The following is a 17,117-nucleotide window of genomic DNA, read 5'->3' as shown; positions in this document are numbered from 1 at the left end:
TAAAGTGGAAGAATAAAGAAATTAAAATATATGGGTTCACATACTACATCCTTGCAAGAAGAGCAGCAGCAGAGTTAAGGGGCAGTTGCTCAAGTCACCCAGGGACTCCTTTTGCCTCTTTCTGCTCTTTTAGCTCACAGCCCTTTTAGATGATAAAAGTAACCGTGTGCCAGTGGTGCTCGTGTGTCCTGAGTGCTTCAGGTATTTTAAAGACAGATGGAGAGCTGCGGCCTTCATTCTCCAGGTCTACATTTTTAGGCATCATTTTGCATACCTTCAGCACTATGGGTGGACTCTCAAGAGCCATTACAGAGGTCTAGCTTCCCGTCGCAGTTCTGCATCTGCCCTCTTGAAAGTCTCATTTCTCGAATGCTCATTCCCACTCACCAAAGGAAGTATTCCCAACTTAGGTTCCTCTTGAGAGCAAAATTTAGCATCTTCTATGGTGTAATCATCAGCTAAAGCACTGTACCCTTCTACTAAACTTGCATCTTATAACACAGTATTTTCTTGAATTGTCCAAAAATTACATAACCTGCTTTTAGCAACCTGTAGGCAAAGTGTCCAACACCCCTTTGAGCTGCCACTTCCCCCCTAATTGTCCAAGCTTTCATGACTACAGTCTCCTCTTCCTTTACTCTAGGGAACACATTTGAATTTGAATGCTGGTGCCTCATGTTTCATCCCTGTTAGATGAACCAGCATATCCATTTCCTGCACTAATAAGTTTAAATGAGTAGTGACAGTTTCCAGTCATGCAGAAACATAGGCAGACTCAGATGTCATTCTCAAAATGGTAACTGATTTGAGAGAGAGAGCATCACAGTCAAATTGCCAAAAGAGATACCCTGTTTTTAAACGACTCATTAAAATCCAGGGCAGATCAAAAGGCCTGACAGCAAAAGGATTATTAGGAGAAGAAAAAAAACCCCACCATATTTAATCTGTTAGCTAATGTGTTAGAATCCCCAAGAAGATAAAGCAATTTCAGTTTCAAACAAAAGTACTTGTCTGTGTGAGAAAAGACAACTTATTATTAATTCAAGATAAAATCACGGTACTGGAGGTGAGCTGTTTTATTGTTTTCACAAGACTTACCAGGATGAACTCAAGATAACAGAAGAATCCCAGGGCTTTGCAGAAAAGAGATAAAAGCTACAAGCTCTGGTTTCCCAAGTGGCAGCACTGACATTCTCCACTCCAGACCTGCTCACTATCACTGTCATAGCCCTACCTGATATCATGGCTAGGGATTTAATTTTTTAGCATCACTGGGGCAGTCATTTTGGCTTTCACTGTCCAGTAGCTAGCAACAGAGGTCTATAGCCAGTGCAAAAGATCTGGACACTGTAGAAATACATGGAAACAAAAACAGTTTCTTTTGCTCCACCTATACAATGGACACTTTGAAGAGCACAGGGTTCATAAGAAAGAAAATTAGTGATACACTTCCCATTTAACTGTTAGCCTTTAGAGGGGTAAGTCTAGATAAAGAGCTGAGTGAAAACACAATGAAGTGCCTCATAGCAGGGGACCCTGGAGGCTCTCCTAACTCTGGAGGGTCCCATACTGAAGTTTTAATGGAGGTGAAATGAGCCCCCATTCATTACCATTCTGCTCAGTCAACAGCACCCACCTCTTCAACTTCACATCGCCTACTACTGCTAGTACACCTAACCCTACCACACCAATACCGAAATATGAAAGCTAATTCTTCAGACTGGCAAGCAACTGAAAATTGTGATAGATTTCAATAGAGAAGAGCTTAGACAAGTTTACAGTAAAACTTGTTTAGCTTAGTTTGACACAATACTGAGTAGTAAGATTGAGGATGAGCTGTCTTATTTCACTCATTAGCCAATGAGTGAAAGAGATCTCAGCTATTATGAAATGAACAGCTGCAAACCAAAGCCATTAATCCTCACATTTACTACACTAGGGTGCAGGTAGCACCCAAAATATGTTATCGTTCATTAAACACATCAATCTCTGAATTTTCACCTCTCATTTGAAACCTACAGCTGAACAAAGTAAGCTCAGAATCAAACTATATGTAATGCAGCATTTTCAGCCTCTCTTCACTACACAGTCTAAAAACAGTAGCATTTTAAGATTTCTTTGTAGTTCATAGCCCAGTGACATACCAGTGAGAGAGAGTAATCCCAGAGCAATGCAAAGGAACATTAAGGAACATTAAGTGGAAACAAGGGAGACCATTAGGTAGTTTTAGATCCTTTCTCTTTTTCCTCAGGAAAAAACCCTCTCATCTCAAATAAACAGAGGGGTTTTCTTGGTTTATTTGCTTTTATGTCTGGAGCTTGACATTGCCCAGCAGAGTTGCATGAAAACAGAACACTCGTTTAAAATAGTACAGACTTCAAACAAAAGATGTGTCTCACAGTAAGATGAAGACACAGAAAAAAACTCAACAAGAATGGTGACAAACTCTTTTAAATTATTTCCAAATGATTTAAGCTCCTATTAGTAAAAAAAGCACACAATTTTTTGAGTGGTTTGGTGTGGTATTTTGTTGTGGGTTGCTGTTTTAATTTGAGATTTTGGGCCTCAATCTCTTAAGCATTTAAGTTAGACAACAGGCAGACAAACAAGTTGTGCTATTAATATCAGCAAAACAAATAAGTATTTATAGATCAAGATTTTGATCCTGATCAAGCCTCTCCCCCATAGTTGAGGGCAACTTCTCATGGACACCGCCACCAAGCTTTATCAGTGAACGTTTCCAACAGGAATGAAGAATACCTTCAGACTGCTCAGGTAGGTCTCAGGCAATTCTCAGTAAGTTCTGAAACAAAAGATTTATGCTTACTACAGCCAGTGAAAAGGGAGAAGACTCTTTGCTCAGCCACAGAGAACCACTGTACACCAGAGCCTATGCTCCACCAGATTTTAAAGTGAACTCCACAACTACATCACTGTCTGGAACGTATCAACTGCCGAAGACAGCACTATGTACATTGTGTACAATATGTGCATTACCAGATGTGGTTTTCCTAGGAAAGACACTAGATCTAGATGAACACAAAATACACAGCTCTTGTAAAACTGGAAAGAACTGAAAAACTATCTGCACAGAATACGTACACATATTCTCTCACAGGCATAAATGAGGAAAGAGCAAGAGAGGGCAAAAGCCCTGTATTTTTTCTGCCAGAGCAATGACTCAGTGAATTTCAAAAAGCTCTAGGGGGAATCTGTGTCCAGAGTGGAGAGTGCACATTTAGACCATAATCACATATGGTTTCTAATCAGCGAGTACAGTATCAACACCCCAAAGCCTGGGAAAAAAAAACTTCTGTACAACAAATATGACCCTAAGCTCCACATATGCATCATTTTTAAGGTCAGTTGATCCCTGAAGGCACATGTCTACAACAGGGTAGAACAGAGCAATATCTGGAAGTCTCCATTATTTTACGTAATCATGGCAACAACACTGCCTCAGAACATTTCCTTTTTACTGGAAGTAAGAGTTCCATTCAGGGGAGGCATGCAGGGAGCACATAAAGAGCAAGGTCATCTGCAAAATTACCATGCACTTTTCTTTACATCCTACAGAAGTCACTGCACTAAAGCTCTGCAAGGGGGGAGTTAAGCCCAAGGAGGACTTGCATTACTTGTGACACATTCCCACACAGTCTTTGTGGATTCAATTTCCTAAATTGCCTGAAGTGACATCTGCAAATCTTGTTCAGTAGCAGTCATAAGGGAGACAACAACCCCAGAGAAAAGTGTTACTGCTGGCATTACTGTTCGTGCTAGCACAGCATGCATCTGGACATCCCAGTCACTGTACACCGTTTCTGTGGTCCGAGAGGTAGGAAGGTTCCGTATAGGTTTGCCTTTCAAATGTCAAGTTGAACCTATACCAGAACCTCTGCAACAGTTCTATGGATTTCTCCCACAGGACAATACAGCCTTTAACTCTTACAAACTGTTCTGCAATCAAGTGTCTCAGTCTGCCGTTACAGCAAAAAATGATTATGCAGAGAAGTATGCAGTGGTTTGGAAAGTGATCCGAGTTTATACAACTTATTCAGTGAAACATTAAGAGAAAGAAGTACAGACTCCAGGATCATCTGCTTTTAGCATGAGGTTTTGGGGAAAAGGTCTGTATGCAGAGGAGGAAATCTCAGAGGAGGAAACATATAAATACAAACAAGAGCATCTGAAGGGTAGCACCACATACTGGCATTCACACAATTCAAACACAGAACCACTCAAAATTCACTAATGTACCAATACTGCCAGAGGCAGGTAGTTTAAATTATTGTGTCTGTATTCCTCAGGCCAAAGAATCTTGTTTTGTGCTTTTATACCAGAAACAGAAGAGCAGAAACTCTCCTCCTTCACACACTCTGAGGTCAAACTAGATGATGTAATGATCCCTTGTGGCTTTAAACAGGTTTTATAGATTATCTGACTTAAAAATAGACCAAACATTTAAAAAATAAAATTCTCTTGAAAATGAGTGCCTCCTACAACAAGCCTCCTGCCACTAGGCAAGACCTGGAGAACCTACGACCACAGGAATCTTTGTAATAAACCAAGCGGAAAAATCTGAAGTAGATACCCTGAAACTCAAATTTCATGCCACTGATTTATCCACCTGAAAAGCAAACAATATGTATTATTTGCTATCCAGTCTGCTTTAGCTAGGTGCAGCTCTCCAGAAAAGCATGCAGACAGATGTGCCTATGGTGCAGACACCATAGCCAGGTCTGAGGACTGGACCAATTTAACCATGGCAGTAAGGACCTCAGTCCTCAGCCAGGAGGCATGGAGTACACCACGTCCCATGCAGCTGTAGCCTGTTTCTGGTATTGGGAGAGTACAGTTAAAGCTGGCTTGGACATGCCTGCACTGTCCTGACATCTGTGCTGTAGGCACTCCTCTGAATAACTGAATTCAAAGCCTGTCACCATGCAATAACTGCCAGAGGCCACGCTGTCACAGGTCAGACGAGGACCGGAACTCATTAAGTGGACCAATATGTGCTGAAATTTTCCTCCCTTTTGAAGTAAAAGGACAAAGGAGGAAGTACAGGAGAGATGTGTTGTCATCTTGTCAATGGAGTAGCTCCTTGTCAGCTACACCATTGTTTAACTTGTCACAAGCACAAGCAAAACAATACAACACAACAAACCTCACCAACTTGCATGAAGAGCCTGGAAGCCCACTGGAAATCACTTAATTTCATAAGCCAGTGGGTATATGAATGATAGGAATAAGACTACTTTGCTCATGTGTTTTGACAACGGCAATTTAATTTAATTTATTCTATACTTATTATAAAGCACCACCAAATGCAGTGTAGAATTTCTTATAAAAATAATTACAGTCTAGTAATGCAAGATCTCATTGAAGCACACCATTAATTCCTTGACAGTTAGGGAACAAGCCAAATACTCTGTGCAAATACAGTATTAGTAAGGTTTCAACACACACATTTCCTTGCACTTAAAATGTGCAAGGAGCAAACCTTATTAAAACAGCATTTCATATTAAGATTTAAAATGATGGCCCCTCAGGCAGATTCTCTGTACATCAAAAGATAGCTATTATACTACTATATGTTACAGTCTAGGATAACAGAAAAAGAAACTCCTATCAAGTTGCTGTACTGCTCTACACAGGGAGCATAAAAAAATTGCTCTTTCCTACAGCCCTGAAGAAAATCCAGACTTTTATTCAAAACGAGGCATCACTAGCCTCACACAATAAAGAACAGCTTTAATACAAAACTAAGAATTGTCTTCCACTTTTAGCTGCTGAAAATATTTTCAGCAAAGCAACATTTTGCAATCCCATTGTCCCACCACCATTTGGGACATCTCCATATGGGCCTCCCTCCCTCTGTGTGTTTAAGCTGCTCCTATTTCTATGCAGAAGGACTTTGTGGTTGTACACTTTACAGTTGTTTTTAAAATAGGATTTCCCTAAAATTAAATAAGTAAAAAACAGGCTAGTGCTTTTTCTTCTTTCTGTTTAATGACACTCAGTTGTCCAAAAATTTGCTTATATATAATCTTAAAGGACTGAATCAGTTTCCTTCTTTGCATTATTTCTGGTTTAGAAGCCCTTGCAGTGCAGCCACTACAAAGTCATGCTGCACATGGTCCAGATTCATGCAACCTCTCTAACGTGTTATTTTATTCATGTCTTCATAATTAGAACTGATCCTGAAGCTATTAGTAAGCATCTCTAGCAATTCAAATAAGCATTATCCTAGATATTAAGATATGATTAGAAACAGATCACTTGTTGTAGGCAGTTTGACAGCCTAACTTAACAAACTAGAACCCCCTAAAAATCACCAGAAATGTCTAACAACAATATTCAAAGATCTCCTAACGAGCAATTGAGAATGCTGAAAGAACTCACAGAAGGTGTGGTGTTCCTCCTACCCTACCTCAAATGTTTACAGTAAGAAGAACAGAGAGGTTTTCTTCAAAGCAGTATTATTATCATCAATCCTCCCCAACATTCCAGCAGCACAATATTCTTCTTATAATGTAACTGAGTAACCCCCTCAGATCCTCAGGAGGTGTTAGGAAAGTAATCGTTCCCCCTCAGTATTCCTTTGTTACTACTTTCTCTTTTATTTTTCATACCCTTATCATTTTAGGCAGAAATTACTTGGAGATATTATCATCAATTTACCAAAATAGAATTCCCCTGCATTTATTTTCTTTTAGGTGAAAGCTCTACAATGAAATGGTAAGTTAAAGCTAAATCCAATGATTTTCTACCTAGCTAAAATTGACTGGCCCACTGAGTCTTTAGTTTAATTTCCCCCCTCTCTCATTTTGCTAAGTAGAAGAGAAATGAATCTACCTTCAAGCCTGCTGGAATCAATCTTCTTTACCATTTCTCACAATTTGTAAGTCAGAGGCTTAAAAAGTGTTTATATCCTCTTTTAACAAGCTGGTTACGCGAGATAAGCTCAAGAACATTAATAAAAATAGCTCAGCATTAAGTCATGAATGTTTTACTAAAAAAAAAAAAAAAGGAATACTCCTAAAGGCTAATTGTGATTTATACCACATCTCTTCTTCTATACTCCCAATTACCAATCATCTCCAGAAGATGCCTTGTTTTACACACCAATGTCATGAATGCAATAGCTGTCAGCTCATGCCTAATCAGGTGAACCACCATGCAGCAAAGACTACCCACCCTGTTAGCCCTGTGACTTGCAGACGCTGACATACTGCAGAAGGGGTTTTATTCTTTCACAGTTACGGACTTCTTTGTTTTGTTTAAGAAGTCCTTCACAAACATTTCGCAGCTGGAAGCACAGCTTCTCTCAGCTCAGCTCAGCTCTCCCACACACTGTACCTTGACTTTTACCACCACCCTCAGTGTCTCCGGTGCTCACGAAAACTGTATCTAGAATAACAACAACACAACCACCAGCACTGAAACTTTTATTACTGCAATTACAACAGAGCAGCTAGAGGTAATGGTTACAATACTTAGCATTTATACGGTGCTTTCTATCTTCAAAAGGCTGTATAAACATTTGTTAATTAAGCCCCACAGAACTCTTGAGAGGCAGGTATTTTTTGTTTATAAATAGGAAAACCAAGGCAAAGAGACAAGACAGCTGGCTCCAAAAACAAGATCTTTAGATGACTTTTAAAAAAGAAATGGAGATCTCTTTGGACAATAAAAACTTTCAGGGTTATAAAAGTACAGCTTAAAATACTCAAGGAATCCAATGGCATAGTCTCATGCTGTGAGAATCCACCCCCTCCAAAAAAGTCAGCACACTCTTTCCCCAGGAGGAAGTCATTCACTGCTGCCAATTGCTCTAAACTAGTTGCTGCTGTGGAGCACGAAACAGTGGGCTGCACATGCCAGTGGGATCACCTCATCTGCCAAAGCCCCAACCTGGAAGTTCAAGCCCCTCTGAAGAAGGTCAAACTGTTGATAAGCAGCATAGAACAGTGACTTCAGTCACCATCAAGGCTGGGCCTCAAGAGCAACTTGCTTGTCCTCCAGGGCTGTATTCTGCTTTGTCACTATTTAAGAAACATATGAATGCTCACTTTTCTTGCATGTCAACATTCAGCTTTAATACAAAAAGTGAGAAAACCTGTAAATTCTAAGTAGATAAGAACAAATGCCACCATGTATTGGAAGCACTTTTGAGAGTATCTCACATTCAGATTCAGTAAGACATTGACTGAACAGACTTTTGTGTGTGTATCAGACACCTCAGTCACATAGAGAAAACAAATGCCTACACACACTCTAACACCTTCTATTCAGGTCTTGAGCTCTAAAACTGCTTGAAGGAAGCTTAAAATTACTGCCAAGACAAAATACATGGTGTTAAACCTTTAGAGAATGCATTACTTTTAAAACCCTATCCCACAAAGACTTGACTACCCATGTAATTTCACATGTGATATGTCCCACTGAGATCAATGGGTCTGAAATGCATTTCAGAAGATGCTGGAATAAAAAACTAACTACACAAAATGGGAAAAAGAGTTGGTTTGTGAGCAAGAAAGAGCTTTACTGCAAGAAGTGGCATTAAATGCGTTCTGCGAACCTGGACATAGAGCACTCTGTGCAACCGAAGAACGAAGCAGAACAAAAAGGGTAGAAAAAACTTAGAGGATAAATAAAGAAATGGAAACAAATAAAACCCCATGAGACTAAAATTATATCAAGACTCAAGAATGGGATGGACTAGAATATGGAAGACTGCAGAGAAACATGGCTCAGGCAAGTGGAAAAGGAAGAAAAACATTGAGAACTCACCCAGGGGCCAGGCTGAGCAGGGAGAAGTGGAGACCAAAGCTGAAGGTAAGGCTCAAAACACAGCAGCGCTTTGGCACAGAAGCATTCATGAGAAGGGAACCAGTGTCTGCAAGGAAGAAGCTGCGTTTGTTTCTTGGCAGTAGTAGGACATTCGTCACACAGAGGTGACTTACCTAATGGACACTAAGGTACAACGTCCAGATTCCTTACTCTGTCCTGCCCTCTGTACATGAGATAGCACTAAGAGGCTAATCACCAGTTAGCCCGGATTTATTAGCCATAACAAAGTTTGCAGCTAAAATAGGAACAGACTCCACCCTCTACTGTCCCACCACCCAGCCCTCTGCCCTCACCCCTGGACAATTCTTTATCCTTAAATACAGGAAGAGAAGGAAACAGAAGAGAAGAAACATTACACTAAGGTTGTGAGAGCATGGGAAGAACTGCAAAGCAGTAAGTAATGCTATAATAGTGGAGTAGAGAGTAAGTAATTCCACTTCAGGAAAAGAAAGCCTGAGATGACACTGAAGTAAAAAGAAGAAAAATGTGTATTTATATACATAGCCTACCACCCAATTCTGAAGATGAAATGTAGATGTATATCTGTATCTCCAACTGAAGGCAGTATAATGCACTCACTGGCTTCTTAAGACATGTTGTGCAAAACTGAAAACTACTTTAAAGGCACATTTATAAATGCCTGACTTTTCCGTGCCAATTTTAAAATGGCACAGAAGATCCTCAAGCTGATTTTATTACAACTTGATATCACAAGCTCCTCATGATGTAACTCAATTTCATTGCATAGTTTTTGCTATATCATTGTCATACACATTCAGTTATAGTGAAGAACTCAACACGCAAGATGAATGTCTCATTCTTTGTACAAAGGTCTCACATTCACATGCTCCGAGTAATAGTGCTGAACACTGAAAATGTTTTTATGATACACTGGGATTCTCACAGGCACTGAACTCTTAATGAACCCCTGCACCAACCAGACACCTAACTTCCTGAAACACCAAGTGTTAAATCCCTTATGTATTAGAAAAAGAAAGCTTTCTCAAGGCTAATTACTCCAAATTATATTTTACACTGGAAACAAAGAGATCTTTGACGTGGGAAATAGAGAAGACAACCCCTCAGACACACTGTGGAAGCAAGCAAAAGAGCAGTGACATCGGAAGAAGAAAGAGTACATCAGAATGATGAGCAGAATCCTCAGTCTTCATGAAAGGAGTATTCAGAGGGCTGAATTAACATTAAGCCCTCTCAACCACCCCAGAATGAAAGGAAGTGCTCATTAACCAAAAGTTCATGTTCCAGGTGAAAGACAAATCACTACGAGCATTAAGTGAACAAATCACAGCAATGTCAAATTCTACCTAAATTTAAAACACTGATAAAATTAAGATAATCTTGTGTCTTACCAGGCATCTGTAGGTACTGAAGAGCAAATGGACTTCTGTAATCCCATGTATTTCTCATGGGTTTTAGATCAAGTTTTATGCATCTGATTTGAAGGGTATATTCAGGTATCGTTTCCCTTCCCTAGTGGGTTTGGACCTATACTAATGAACAACAAAAGGGTACTGCTTATATCTTACTTTCAGCTTCTCCTTTCATTTGAGCCAATTTCTAGAAGGCAAGGGGGAGGAGAATGAAGAACTGATGGCAGAAGCAGCAAGCCTGGTGCCTGCTTTTCTACTTGGTCGAATCTTTAAAAATGCTTTTGCATGCAGCAGCAGAAATCAAAGTAATACCTACAAACCCCATGAGTCTTCAATTTATTTTCCAGCTACAAACACTCCCAAGCTACATATGTTAATGCTCACAGTGATACTCTTACAGTAGACTAAGTCTGAAGCATCCAGCAGTTACAACAAATTCCAGCCTCCTGCCCCAAAAAGCAGCTATGGAAACTTCACAATTAAGTCAGCTGAATACAGTTCCTCTACACTCATAGAAGGTTTCAAACAAGTCAGATGTTCCCTTACCTTCAGTGGTAATCTATAAAATCCAGCAAATCCATAAGTGGTAACATTTTGGATTATTAAAAGAGAAATCCTTCATCTCATGTAAAACCAATTCATCTTTTTTAAATACGTAAATAAATAACAGGTTGTCTGCACAAAACATACTTCGCATTATTGAGCATCCATAGCATCTACTCTCATTCCACAGACACCATTCTTAAAATGGTGAGGTTTTACTAAACAGTCTGTTGAAATACTCAAAGGTTTCACAGTATCACAGGATAAGAGGTTCATCATTTCACAACCTAGAGTTTTATATAGGTTTGTTCAGGGTATTTTCCTCTGTAGTTTTATGAAGGATATAGCAAATTCCATGGTCAAAATGCCAACCAGAGTGAAGCTTGAAGAACAAATGCAAGTAGAATCCCCAGTATCACCATCAGTACTGAGGATGACATTGTGCATGAGAAAACCACGTAACAGAAAACCCCAGGAAAATGGGTAACTTAAGCAGAGATTTAGAAATTCCATGGAAAACACTAACCCTGCACCTTTGAAGGTAGAGACATCTGCTTTGCCTATCCAGAATATATAAGGTTGCTGAAATCTATTCAGGAAAAGACAAAGGTAATAAATAAAGTAATCTGCAATTTGCTATTTCCACTTTAGATCTTAACCCTTCAGAGATTCACAGCATGAGTAACTTTTATTACAGAGACACTGGCATAGAAGGGGAAGGGAAGAAAGGACTGGAAGCGTTCACCAGTAGAATTCAAGGCCCTCTGTTGTCTAATATTTTAAAAAAATTACTGAATCTGGCATTACAGAATGAAATCAAAGGCATGTGTTAGTGGCTGTGGGCTACAGTCACTGCTTAAAATGAAACCACGTCCTCAAAAGCTAACGCTAACCTTTCCATTCGTAACTGATTCATTTTTTATCAGCCCAGTGTCCATGACAAGAAATTAAAAACAAAACAAACAAAAAACAACCAAACAAAATCCTTCCCCACAAAACAGATCTGAAGGTTGCTTCTTCCCACATCATTGTGGCCTTTCCAAGGCGGCTGTGACTAACCTCATCAGGCAACAAAGCAGCATTACTTAGGATCTTTGGGTATCAAACATAAAAGACACCTTGTCTCACCTTTCTATTTCAGTTTCAGAAGAGGCTCTGTTTTGTAAACAATTCTGTAAATGCTTTTCAACACACACACCAAACAGTCCCACTGATTTAGTTGAAACTTTAAATGACTTTATACCTAAGTTCATCTATGGGCACAACAGGGAGAACTCCAGCAGTCATTCAGGATTGCATTAACAGGCAAAGTTGCCAGCAAAATCTAAAATTTGGATGACAGCCATCATCTAACTTGAGACCTGGGGTGGGAAACAGAAATTTCATGGTATCAGGGTTAAATCAAGATCTGCATGAAACCATGAGAAATTCAGTGTGCTGGATGAATAAATTGATGGATGAATCAGAGTCTAAGTCTGGAGTTGAGATAAAATGGCAGTGGCTACAGCCCTCCCTGAAAGCAAGAATTCTCGTTTCTGGTAATGTAAAGTGTTTAACACTGGAAAAACTAGAGAACTACCACTGAAAACAAGAAATTAGCCTCTAATTCCTTTGTGAAAATTCAATATATAACTTTACTATTAATTTAGTTACAGATGGCATTTCTGGTGACTTAAAGTTTTAGCAGGCTTTGTGTAAACACAGCCCTACTATGAGGAAAAAGGGCATTTCAGGCATCATGCTACTCTACCACAAAGCAAATACTGAGGCTTCAAGATCAGTTAAAACCCATCTAATCATGAGCTGTTGATTAACTTCCTTGGGAGCCCAGCTCAGGACTAGAATGATGAAAACTTGTAAATCCTACTAACAAAGGGGTCGCAACCAGATGCTGTTAAGTGAGAAAGCAAGAAGAAATCCTCATTTCAAAGGAAATTTGCGAAACAGCCATACCCACATGCAGAAAATAAAATGCATGGCAAAAGCACTTTTCCAGTTCTCTTTGAATGGAGATGTGAGGATTGGGCCATGCACCCTGTACCATGAGCAACACAGCTCGAAGGTGTTGAATGCATTTTACTGCTGCCACCAGCCCCACAACAGAGAGAGAAGAGTCTGGAAGGGTCAGAGACCCAACGGCTCCATTTTTGTGTCTGGCAAAGCTGTATCTTCAAGAAAATTCCATACCTTTTACCACTCATTCACCGTTTGAGAAGACAGGGCAATGCAGGAATTGTAATTAGGAATATAAGAGCAACAAGTGCTAGAAACTAAAATCAAAGTTAGCAAACACTTCTATTAATGCAGTCTCCAGTCTCCATTCTGTGGAGTTGAAGTCTTCTGTTATCTCACTGCAGTAGCTGAAAATAAAAGTTCTTATATATTTGACACTCAGGGCACCAATTACTCAACTTCAGATGCTCAGATTTTAATAAGCTTTCACTCACAGGGAAAAAAAAGTGCAGCAGTTAATGTGACTGATTTGCTATTTACAGCTAAACTACGGACAGGAAGAAAATCAATCATATTTCACAAATTCAGCTGTCACCAAGTGCAAAACTTCTGCATTTTTTCCCGTCTGTGAATTACACAGCAGAACTAAGTATCTTTAGATCAATCTTGCCCTCTCTATTATAGCTATATGTAACCCAGCACATAATCACTACTGGGTTTTGTTGCCTGTAGGGTGTTACCTCCTCCCAGTTAAATCTAATGCAATGCTTTGGCTATTTGCAGAGTAACTCGCAATCAGAAGCATGCATTATGGGCTGTGAGAAGGCATAACTCAATACTGCTGCTATTATGAGTATGTGACAATAGAAGCCAATTGGACAATTAAAGTCCAAAGCCACTTGTATTTCCACAGCCTCCCCCAGTAAAAGCAAGCAGCAGCCCCAGCCCGCTTTCATGGAGCCTTGAGCACAGTATCTTGTTACCTGACGATACGCGTATGCTGATAATGCTACACTCCCTGTGAACTGTGAATCAAGAAAACCCCCACACCAAACCCACCCACCCCCCACCAAAAAACAACCAACAACAACCCCAAAAACACCCAACAACCCACACCACACCAAAAAACCACACAACACAAACCCACAACAACAAAAACAACCCCCAAACAACAAACACAACAAACACAACACAAACAAAAAAAACAAAAAAAACCACAAAAAAACAAAAAAACACACCAAAACACAAAACCACCCAAAACAGCAGAAACACCACAGAGCAGTAGCACTTTTATCTTCAGTAATTCACTTTAAGTAAACAAAGCAGACTCCACCAAAGGTCCTACTGCTTCGTGTCCACAGTTCCGAGGGGTACAAGACCCATAAGCCAAAACAAAGCACAGCTTTTGAGTGGGAGGGTTGGTTCCCAAACAACATCATAGAATCATAGAATAGTTAAGGTTGGAAAGGACCTTAAGATGATCTAGCTCCAATTCCCCTGCAACAGGCAGGGGACACCTCCCACTAGACCAGGTTGCCCAAGACTCTGTGCAACCTGGCCTTGAAAACTGCCAGGGATGAATGCCAATTTTCAGTAAGAAACATTTGTTCCACCCTTCTTCAACTGCCTGTTACTAGCTGGCTTGAAATTAGGGTTTAAAAGAAGGGTTTCATAGATACAGTGCAGACCTACTGAGGTTACGAGGGGGCAGGAGCTCATATTTAGCTCATACTGCAAAATGCCACAAATCCACACGGTTTCCCACCGTGTGCCCGGGTCATCCATCATGCAGTGGTGAATGCCTAAGAGCACGCATGTCATGGTAATGAGTGGGGCAGGAAGAATAAGAAAGACAGGGAAAGTTAGCAGATAGAGAAGATAAGGAGGAAGACGGGAGGGCACAGCACCAAAGAAACACGGGCAGGCAACAGGATAAACCCGCCTGAAAGCTGCCCTGCGCCAGCTACCAGCAATCCATCCCGCCTTTGCAAAAGCGAGCTTAACCACCGGGGTAAAACCACCACAATAAAGACAGAAAGCCAAGTCACCTGGTAGAAGGTGGGGCAGGAGGAGGAGGGCACAGGTACGGGCTCTGCCATTCCCGAGCACCGGCGGTATCCCGGCGGGCAAGGTGCGAGCAGGTGTGGCGGCGGCTCGCGTTACCGCAAGGGAGGAGGAAAGCACACGTACACCTATACATACATTCATACACACCGAGAGCTACGCGTGCACCGAGCCACGGCGGCGGGGCAGGGCAGCGCAGGGCAGCGCAGAGCAGGGCGGCAGCGCTACGCAGGGTCCCCAGCCGCCGCGGCACAGCCCTGCTCAGCATGGGGTGCCCGGGAGGGAGTTTCCCGAGCGGAGAGCGGCGGCAGCGCCCGCCCCGGGGTACCTGGGGTTAATGCCCCGCGATTCGCCATGTCACGAAGCCGGGCGGCTCTGGGGGTCGCGGAACAAAAAGGGGGTCTCTGCGATCAGGGGAAATCCCGCCCCGCCAGCCCCTTACCTTCCCTTCCCTTCCCTTCCCTTCCCGGGCGTCCTCCTCCCGCGCCGGGGGGCGGCGGCGGCCGCGGGGCTCCGCTCGGTGCGGCCGGGGATCCCGCTGCCGCCGGCCAACAAAGTGCCGGAGCGGCGCGGGCAGGGCGCCGGTCACCGGGAGCAGCGGCGGAGCGAAGCGGAGCGGAGCCGAGCTCCCTCTGCCGGCCCTCCGCCCCGCCCCGGCCATGGCCACGGCCCCGCCGACAGCCCCAGCCCCAGCCCGCGGCCGGGGCGGTCCCGCGGCGAGGCAGCGGGGAGCCCCGCGGAGCCGCCCGCATCATGTGGGCTGTGCGCGCTGCCGGGGTGCGGAGCCGCCGGTCCGCTCCCTGCTGCGGTTACCCGGCTCTCGCGGAGGTGCGGAGAGCAGCACCCCGGAGCCGGGCTGAAATACGGGGGATGTTTAAAGTGGTCGTAAGCGTTCATCAAAAATAAGAATTAAAAAAGCCACACAGAAAACCTACCAAGACTCCACAGCAAAATCCTTTCCCGAAGAAGCAGGTGTATCTAAGGCACCTTTGGAACAAGTGGGCTATCAGAACAAAAGTCCCTCGTCCTTACTCTAAATCCCAGATGAAATCTCCCAGCTGTTTATGTTGTTTCCATCTGGCACCTCATTCCTCCTGACCCTGGCAATTTACACGTGGCTTTCACTTGGCAAGGGGGAACAGTCCCATGCACAGATTACTATTGGCATGCTTACAGGTAGCCAAAGTCTTCACGCTATGCTGTTGTCACAGTCGTGATTTCTATAATGAGCCACTTCCACTCCTAAAACCAGGCTGTTCTCTGAGAATCAGTTTTCACTGATTTCACTTTCCAGTGAGTTTTTGTCTTTTGTGACTTGAGAGAAAACCTAGAAAACATCAATCTTTCAACACCATCAGCAAGATGAAAAGAACCCCCTTCAGGTAATATATAGTAAAGTTAATCTGATTTTTGAGGTTCCGTTTATTGGATTGAACTGCCAGTCCTGAAAGACCTACCTCTTAATTTTGTCCTGACCCTCCTTCCAGGTTTCACCAAGATTCCTCATGAAGATCAAAATCAGACTTAGACCAAACACACAGAGACTTCCAGGACTGAGCCACAGTTATCCAAACATAGCAACAGGTCCTTTGTGCTAGAAAGTTTATGTGATTCCAGGCCTTCTTCAAGAAACCCACAGAGGAAAAGCATAAACTAATGAAACAGCAGCTGCTTGCTGAAATTTCCACTCAATTCCAAGAAATGAGACTTGGCAGGTCCTTGCTTTTTATAACACTCCGTGACTCATTTGCAGAGGCAGGTGAAGTCAGAGCCACCACTGCCAGAGTCGTGCCCCTGATGGCTTCTCCGGGAAGGACATGGATTTTCCTAAGCACTTTTTATGAAAGAAGAAAAGAAGATATTGCTTGGCTGCTGTTTGCAGCGGTTCGGTTGCTGAATCCCTTCTCACGTGGTGCTAGTCCATCCTTGACCTGGTGTTTCCCAGCAAATCCTTCCAATAATAAGGTCGGAGCTCTGCAAACTGTTCCTTTGCCCGGCTGCCAGGAAGGTTCAGAGCTGTAGTAGGCAGTGGGCAGCAAGCAGGAATAAGGCTCACTGCAGGCTTCCGTCAACCAAAGAGGCTAGAGTAACCTGAGCTTGCAGATCAGGCTGGGAGAGGTGGGGCCTCGCTCCACAATTGCTTAGAAGTTCACCTTAACCTTGCCTCAAGGGAAAAAAAGCCACCCCTAGAGAAAAGAAAAAGCAGTTCAGCCAACTTGTCCTTCCTGTCTGTGAGCTGTCAATGCTCCTTGTCACACTGCATCCTCTAGTGGTTCTGTCCCTGCTACTTTTTCTGGTCCATAGGGTTCTGCA

The 17,117-nt window shown here is 42.4% G+C and overlaps 1 protein-coding gene across 2 annotated transcripts in view; it reads right to left on the bottom strand.

The window, feature by feature from the left end:
- EPS8 (EGFR pathway substrate 8, signaling adaptor) overlaps positions 1–16,874 on the bottom strand; it is a 139,865-nt gene extending 122,991 nt beyond the window's left edge. For both annotated transcript variants that reach the window (XM_061363915.1, XM_061363921.1), the window contains exon 1: positions 16,262–16,874. The gene's annotated coding sequence lies outside the window, so the exon portion shown is untranslated. The remainder of the gene's footprint in view (positions 1–16,261) is intronic.
- Positions 16,875–17,117: the final 243 nt, after the last annotated feature.

Source organism: Neopsephotus bourkii, unplaced genomic scaffold, assembly GCF_033783945.1.
Source record: "Neopsephotus bourkii isolate Nb327-2 ecotype Australia unplaced genomic scaffold, CSIRO-AGI_Nbou_v1 NB_1183, whole genome shotgun sequence".
NCBI classification, from domain to species: Eukaryota; Metazoa; Chordata; class Aves; order Psittaciformes; family Psittacidae; genus Neopsephotus; species Neopsephotus bourkii.
Note: the sequence above shows the minus strand (reverse complement) of the source record. Positions and strands in the feature narration are given on the sequence as shown.